The 7,925-nt window shown below is 36.9% G+C and overlaps 1 long non-coding RNA gene across 1 annotated transcript; it reads left to right on the top strand.

Annotated features, from left to right (window-relative positions):
- The first annotated feature begins 5,174 nt into the window (after nucleotides 1-5,174).
- On the top strand, nucleotides 5,175-6,538 carry LOC130462113 (uncharacterized). The gene is made up of 2 exons (XR_008922252.1): nucleotides 5,175-5,424; nucleotides 6,380-6,538. It is a non-coding gene; the product is annotated as an uncharacterized lncRNA (long non-coding RNA).
- Nucleotides 6,539-7,925: the final 1,387 nt, after the last annotated feature.

Here is a 7,925-nt window from a genome sequence, read left to right as displayed (position 1 = left end):
CCTTCATTTTCAATATTGTGATGCCGGACACGATCGCTGCAATGCCTTGAATCTATCCCAGGCTTCTCAGAGTGACTCTCCAGGTTCTTGCGTGAATGTAGTCAACTTGTGCCTTATTTCAGCTGTCTTGGTGGGCGAAAAGAATTCTTCAAGAAAGGCCTGTGAAATAACACTCCACTCTGTATCCTTGACATTGTTCAACCATGTTTGAGCCTTATCACGGAGGCTAAAACCAAACAACATAACCTTCAATTGGTCTTGAGTAACCCCTTGATGCTTGATAGTTGGTTGAACCTTTGCAGATGGTTGGTGGGTTCCTCAGAAGGATGACCACCATATTGATTTTATGAGACCATGGAAATTAGAGCTGGCTTGATCACAAAGTTGACTGCTTCGATAGTTGGCATTGTAAGCCCAGTCGGAACACTGCTCGAGGAAGACACCCCATATGATTTCAGGGATTTAGACATCGTGTGACTCGGTGGAGTCTGTGAGTCTTGGGACCCTGAATGCTTCTTCTTCTGTTGTTTCTTTTTTAGTTGTTGAAGAGTCTTACCAAGATCAAGATCGGGAGGAACCAAGGTACTCGTTCTAGCAGACTTGGGCATAAACAACAGACAAGAAAACGCAGTAAAATTTGCCTCAATTGGAATTGAAAGTTCCAATGAGACAATGGAAACAATTCAAATAATCAAACTAAAACTAATAGAATCTAGCCGTCTCCCCGGCAACGGCGCCAAAAACTTGATGAATTAAAAAGTGATACCGCAAGTGCAAGGTGTCTATTGTTAGAAGATAGTTAGCAATTACGGGTCGATCCCACAAGGAGACAAGTTCTATTAGTTTTTGCCCAATTATACGAACTATTTCAATAAACGAAAGTTGAATTTGGTTTATAAACTAACGAAACTAAAACAATAATATAAACGTTGTATTTATCAATGAATTAAAGTTCTAGGGCGTCTGTTCGGTTCACTATGCTTATACCAATCCAAGAACACAAATCAATTCCACAATGAATAGGCTAGGCCGAGTAATTAAAGTACATGTTAATCCTACGGTCGGGTCTTAACACTTTCTATCCAACATATGCAGTACGGTCGCTAACATAATCAGAATTGCCAATTGCACCAAGCCTCTAAGAATATGATCTTTCAATTCTAATTCCTATTAGCTAGATAATCAACCACGATATTGGCCAATTACATGAATCAACAATTAAAACAAATCAATTGGAATTACTCAAGCAATAATCTATAAATTAACAAACTTTAATGCATAACAATCATGGTATAAACATGGCTTCCCTTACTTAGCCCTAGAATGTAACTACTCGCTCATAATTGAATTAACAAGAATGAAAAAAATAATAAAAACGAGATTCATAATCAAAGGACAAATTAATCTAAGGAACGAAAAATAATAAGAAAGAATTAAAGCAAAAGAAATTATAAAAAATACCTTAGATTGATGAATTGAATTATTGAAAAGCTAGGGTTCAACAATGAAAAAGAAAGAATAGAAAATAACGTGAAAAGGAGTTCCAGGAATTCTAAAGGTATTAAAACATTAGGAAAATAAAAGCATAAGGGAAATAAACTAATTCCCTTGAATTATTTATATGCTTCATAAATTCTAAACAAAATAGGAAATAACAATAATTACATAAGTTATCATTTAATTCCACGATCACCAAAACTCACCAAAAAGCCCACGCGGAATTCAGTTGGGTGGAGAAACCAGCGGGCCCGCTGGTGGGTCGCTGGTTTTTGCGCCCAAGGGGAAGAGTTGGGCCATCGGCGTGGGCTGTGGGCGAATCGGATAGTCGAGCCACCTTGTTTATGTCATAACTCTTGTTCTACAATGCCTATAGGGATGTGTGACCTGTCGTTGGAAAGCTCTTGAAGCCTAATTTCTAGGTCAAGCAAAATCGTCTCATTCCGACATGTAGAACTTGAGATATCATCAAAAGAGTGAATGCTTGTCCGTTTTGATGCTTAGAAAAATAGCGTTTAGCTTCGTTGTTGACCAAAATTATCCCTAGAGACATGTAATGATCCTCGAGTCAACCTCTCATCCGTTCATCATCCAAATCAACTCATAACACTCCGAAAGCATCCAAATAACCGTAAAATCACCTGAAACATCAAAGAAAACACAAACGGGGCGTAATAAAGTACGACAACGATAACTTATGCAAATGTGACCCTAAATGTAACTAAAATGATATAAATGCCTAATAATGCAACCTAAATGTGCCTAAAATACCCTATACAAATATGAATCATCAATATAATACTCCAATCAAGAAGTGCAGGAAGCTATAAGGTTTTAGGAAAACCAACCACCAAAGAAAGTTCAAAGATCTAAAGAGATCATGATTATCAAGAATAATAAAATGACTTATAATAACGAGAGATTTAATTATCTCCATGAACATGGAGAATAACCACAAAGAACCACTCATCAAAATCATTAAAAGAGAGGTTACATATGACTTAGTGGAGGAATCAAAACAACCCAAGGAAGCCAAAGGATTCAAAGCAATCCAATGACCGTCATCAATAGACTTAAGTATGATTATGACGAGTTTAATAACCTCCTTAATCAAGGGGATCATCAAACAACTTAACTCAACATAATTGGAATAGTTAGTCACTCAAAATATCAACAAAAGGGTTGTTACAAAAGGAATCCAAGGAGATAATAAAAACCGGACACAACCGAAGAGGTGTTCTCAAAACCGGTCCGACCAGTTTCTCAAAACCGGTCGGACGTGAGTTCAAACAAAAACCTTCATAAACTACTTCATTCTCAAAACCGGCCGGTTTTCCAAAAGCGATTGGTTTTTGGTGCAATTCAAGAAAGGTCTTTTAACTTCGATTTTCCACTTACGCTCGATACCTGCCAATTTTCGAAAACCTGGCAGACAGGTTTTCGGCGCAATTTTCCATCTTTAAATTCCAACATTTAAGTCTTTTAATAAAAGAAATAGTTACATGACCCAGTCTTGCATGCCACAAATCAATAGACTCAGCAATATAAGCAGAAGAACTACTTCCTTTCTTATTCATAACTTCAATTTAAACATCAAAAGTAAATAACCCCCCCCCCCCATTACAAAATCCCTTTCCCATAAATTCCCCATTGTGAGAAATAACTAGTCTATCAGAATCAAAAGAAAGGTTCAAACCAACTTTCATGAGTAAGCTACCATAAATCAGGTTTCTACGCATTTCTGGAACATGCAAAACATTGGTTAGATTAAGAGTTTTTCCAAAAGTGAGAGTGAGAACAATCTTCCCTTTGCATTTGACAGTTGTGGAAGCGGAGTTACCCATGAAGACATTTTCACCATCAATCTTCTCGTAGAAAGTGAACTTGTCTTTGTTGGTGCAAATGTGATTGGTTGCTCCCGTATCAACGATCATTCAGCAACATCACCTGTTAGGTTAGCTTCTTAAACAACAACAACAAAATTATTAGGATCAACAACATCTTCAACAAGGCCGGCTTGACTCTGATCGGGATTCTTCTTGACCCAACAATCCCTGGATTTTTGACTGACCTTCTCACATTCAAAACAGTTTCCCTTAAACTTATACTTCTGAATTTTCCCTTGAGTCTTGAACTGACTACCCTTCCCCTTAAAACTATCAGAACTAAAATTACCCTTAGGTTCAACAAGATTAGCTTTAGCAGAACCAGAAAACACAAATTGACCCTTATCCTTAATACGGTTCTCCTCCTCAATTTTCAAGTGACCTGCGAGCTCCTCTGAGGTAAGGTCTTTCTTTTTATGCATTAACTGATTTCTAAAATCCTTCCACGAGGGTGGCAGTTTCTCAATTAAGACAACGACAAGAGTGATATCACAAATATTCAAACTCTCGGCAACCATATATAGCAAAGTAAATATTATCATAAGAATAAATCTGATCTATTATAAGTTTATCATCCTCAACTTGGAAACCTAACCACTTATTAACACAGTAACGCTTAGTTCCGGCATCATCAGTTCTGTAATCCCCCATAAATTTAGAAACATTATTTATATATTTTAACGTATAGTTAATTATATTTAAATAAGAATTCACGAATTTTAGAAATAAATATTATATTAACGTATATTTATTTTATTACATTTTGAATATTTTAACGATTTACGAAATCAAAATAATATTACGTTGAAAAGAATTTGAATTACGAAAACACGTTCAATTGAATTTAGAAAACAATGCTAACCATTTTGGATTCAAACAACCTTAATCCTACTCCTAGACCAATTGGGTGAAGCCCAAAACAATAAAACCCAAAACACAATCCTCCCTCCCTTCTATGTCACGTAAAACTCAAAGCCAAAACCCTCCCCTTGAAAACTCACGTGAACCATCAAGCCCTCAAGCCTTACGTACTGTTGTCCGCACCGTCGCCACCACCGTCGGCGCTCCTCTCCTCTGTCGTCCCTCTCTGCTTGCACCGTCGGTAACTTATCTCCCCTCGTGGCTCTTCTTTCTTCGATTTGGTTTTCTGCCCTCCTCCTTATTTGTTTCTGTTTGTGCGAAGCACCGCCAGCCACGCAGCCGCGGACCACCCTGACCGTCGTGCTACAGCCCCCTCGCCGGTAACTTCCCTCATTCCTCTTATTTTTTCTTTCTCTTTTGTTTTCGTTCCTCCCTTTTTCCCCCCTCCTTAATCGTATTTGTTTGTCGTCAACCACCACTGTGAGCACCTCGAACCGCTACCAACTCCACCTTGCTCATAGCCGTCGCCACCCTCGCGACCACCTACCGACGTGACTCGGTCCGTCGGCCGCCCAAATCCCTCATCTTTCATGGTTATTTCTTGAACCCTAAGTAATTAAATTAAATATTCTAATTTTATGTTATTAATTTAAATTATATTTTAATTAAATTGAACTTAGGATTTTTATGATTTAATTAGAATTTTCAGATTTATATATTATGTTTAAATAATATATTTAATTTCCAGATTATATAAATGCATTGAAATATAGATTTTTAATTATTTAAAGTATGAATTTTAAGGTTTTAATGGTTGTAAATCATGGTAGGACGATTGTGGATTATTAAAATTATCGTTTCAACGTCTAGGTATGTTAAGTTGGTCTTGGTGAAGTTTTCAAACGAGTTTATATTGCTGAAAATTAAAGTATGATGTTTGCGAAGAGTTTTCAACGAATTTCAATCATTGATTCAATAATTATTATGCTAGGAAATCAAATACTCAAGTTTTGATATTGGGGAAGGTTCTAAATATGTTTAGGATGTATTTAGAATGCTTTGTTATTGTTGTGAATGATTAGAAGTTGATTGGGAATCCTTGTTGATTGTTTTAGGCGGAGAATTCTCTTTAGGCGACTTTTGAAAGTGTTAAAGTGGCCTATCAGTTTGTCTACACAAGGTACGTACATACTTGTGTCCTTGGGGATGTGTGTTATTATTGAAACCATGTTGAATTTGTCGATGAACTTGGTTATGTTGAAATTTACATGTTTAATGTTGTTGGATGAACATGTTGAACATATATTTCGTTATGAGAATTATAACATGTTAGTATGGATGATTGATGCAAACATGTTGGTTGGGAACATTAGATTATTTTATATATATTGGTTTGGATCGATTGATCGTTGTTCCCTTTTAGCATTTCACTACTTTATGAGGGCCGAGGACCTTGTTTAGTAAGTGGAAACCTTATACCCATATAAAGGGGTTGATCATTGTTAAAGGAAAGGCTGAATTAATTGGAATGATTTCTTGATTGATACCTTTGTGATCACTTACTTAATTCCAAGATAAAAACAGTTGCAAATACTTGTTGATTGTATGATTAATGTGATTGTTGAGTCATAACAAAGTATTAATCTGTAAATCATGTAAAGTGAAACTGAGTAGCAATAGCTTTAGACTGTGCACGTCTGAAGTGACGGACAATCAGGAGTTGAGGTCATGGGTCGCCTATGGCTTTTTCTGGGGCCAGATTTATCACCGATTCTATTTTATTCAAAAGTTCCTCGATATCGCAGGTCATAGGGTTACGAAATCGCGCCCGTACCTCGTCTTCTATAATGAAGGCTTCTAGTAGACAACTCGGTCCATTGACTATTTCAATTAAAATAATGTAAATGATTCAAAGGTCTAGTCTAGTCAAATATGGTCTTCAAGTTAGTATGTTTTGGTTGTCCTTACTTACGCTTTATCAGTATCATGTTAGGTTGTTCGTTTAATAGTATCATGTTAGGATTACTATTGTTTTAGTATGTAGTACTCAGCTTTGCTGATTACGTGCTTTGTTTGTCCGTGTTGATCATGGCTATGCCTTATTGATCATGTGATGACCCATTTGTGGTGAGAAGTCTCTAAGGATCAATAAGCGTTGCCCATCTACAGGTTTGAAGTTGACGCATCATTGGGATCGGGATTAGAGAGCTTGTATTTATTTTGATTTGCTAAGTGCCTTGGGTTTGTTAAATTGGAGTTTAAACTTGTCGTACTATCTACATTACTTTATTTTCGTTGATTGGTTTTGGGAATTAACTTTGTAATTGACTATTTATAAACCTAAAGGTAGTTTTATGTTTTCCGCTGCAAAATTCTGAATAAGCCGTTACGTTTTCACACGGGCGATAATAGTTTGATAGTTCTCTATAGTTATATTTATAAAAAGGGTTATTCTAGAAAAAGGAGAATTGTCGGGGTGTTACAAGTTCCATATATCTTATCTAATGCATCCCAAAAATCCCTAGCATGATTATAACCCATATAAATATCAAGCAATGCATTAAACATATGATGCAGCAACATGCCCTTACATGTCCTATCATCCTTAGCAAACTTCTAACTCAAAATCATGCAAATCAGATTCATCATTAGGTTTCACAACATCAGTAATAACATACGCAACATCAATTTGTTCTAAATAAAACCGCATCCTAACAGCCCAACGTTTGTAGTTCTTTCCATCAAGAGGTTCTAACTTAGACATATCAAGAATCAAGAATTTCGAATTGAAAGTCATATTGTCTTTTAGATTGTTAGAAAAAACAATTATAACAACTTATCTGGATGTTACGAAATACGAACTGAACGATTTTCGCGCCGTGGCCGAACCACTGTTCTAAAAGACAATTCCGCACTACCCAGGAGCAGTAGAACGCTTGAGGTTGTCCTCTAGGGTTAACACGACACCAAGGATTGTGTGCACTCACAAGCCTCGATTGGAGACCAGGATATTTGCCTAGAACATAAGAGTATTTGAGAGAGAAAATTGAGTCAACGGTGTCTATGAATATGTTTATGAAGAACGGAAGAGGAAAATATATACTGAGAGTTTCCGGGAACTGCAACAGCCATAAAACGGCTAGAAAAAAAAAACTGAAGTAGTGGAGCAATTACAACATTTATTGGGTTGATTAATTCTTCTTACCGTTACAGAAATAATTAACCAAACTGCTTCTGACCAAAAAGAATATACGGGCCCACAAAACCCACCTCACGCCCACGAACCGCATTCCCAAAAGACCAAGGCCCTCGGCCCTTGCCCGTCACGGTCGGTCGCGCACGTGTTTTTTATGTCTCCACCCATGCCACTCTCATACTCTTTTAAACAAGTATTACACTCAAGCCCCCAAATATAAACAAGGAATAAAGTTGGTATTTTATCAATGTGAGACTTTTCCCCTTCTCACTTTTTCACTCTTTTCTTTTGCACTTTCAACAAGAATTTCTAACAATAACTCTCCCGGCTGCGACGACCGGTGAGAGGCATGAGGGTGAGCGAGAAATAGAGAGCATTGTGGGTCTACTTTAAATTTTTTGGGAAGTCTGTGAGTTCTTTTTCTTTTAATAAGTCTGTGAGTTTTCGAGAAGCTAGGGGGAAAATTGTGTAAAGTGGACTGTAAC

This window comes from Spinacia oleracea, chromosome 5 (genome assembly GCF_020520425.1).
Source record: "Spinacia oleracea cultivar Varoflay chromosome 5, BTI_SOV_V1, whole genome shotgun sequence".
Classification (NCBI taxonomy): Eukaryota; Viridiplantae; Streptophyta; class Magnoliopsida; order Caryophyllales; family Amaranthaceae; genus Spinacia; species Spinacia oleracea.
This window is presented reverse-complemented; position numbering and strand designations above follow the sequence as displayed.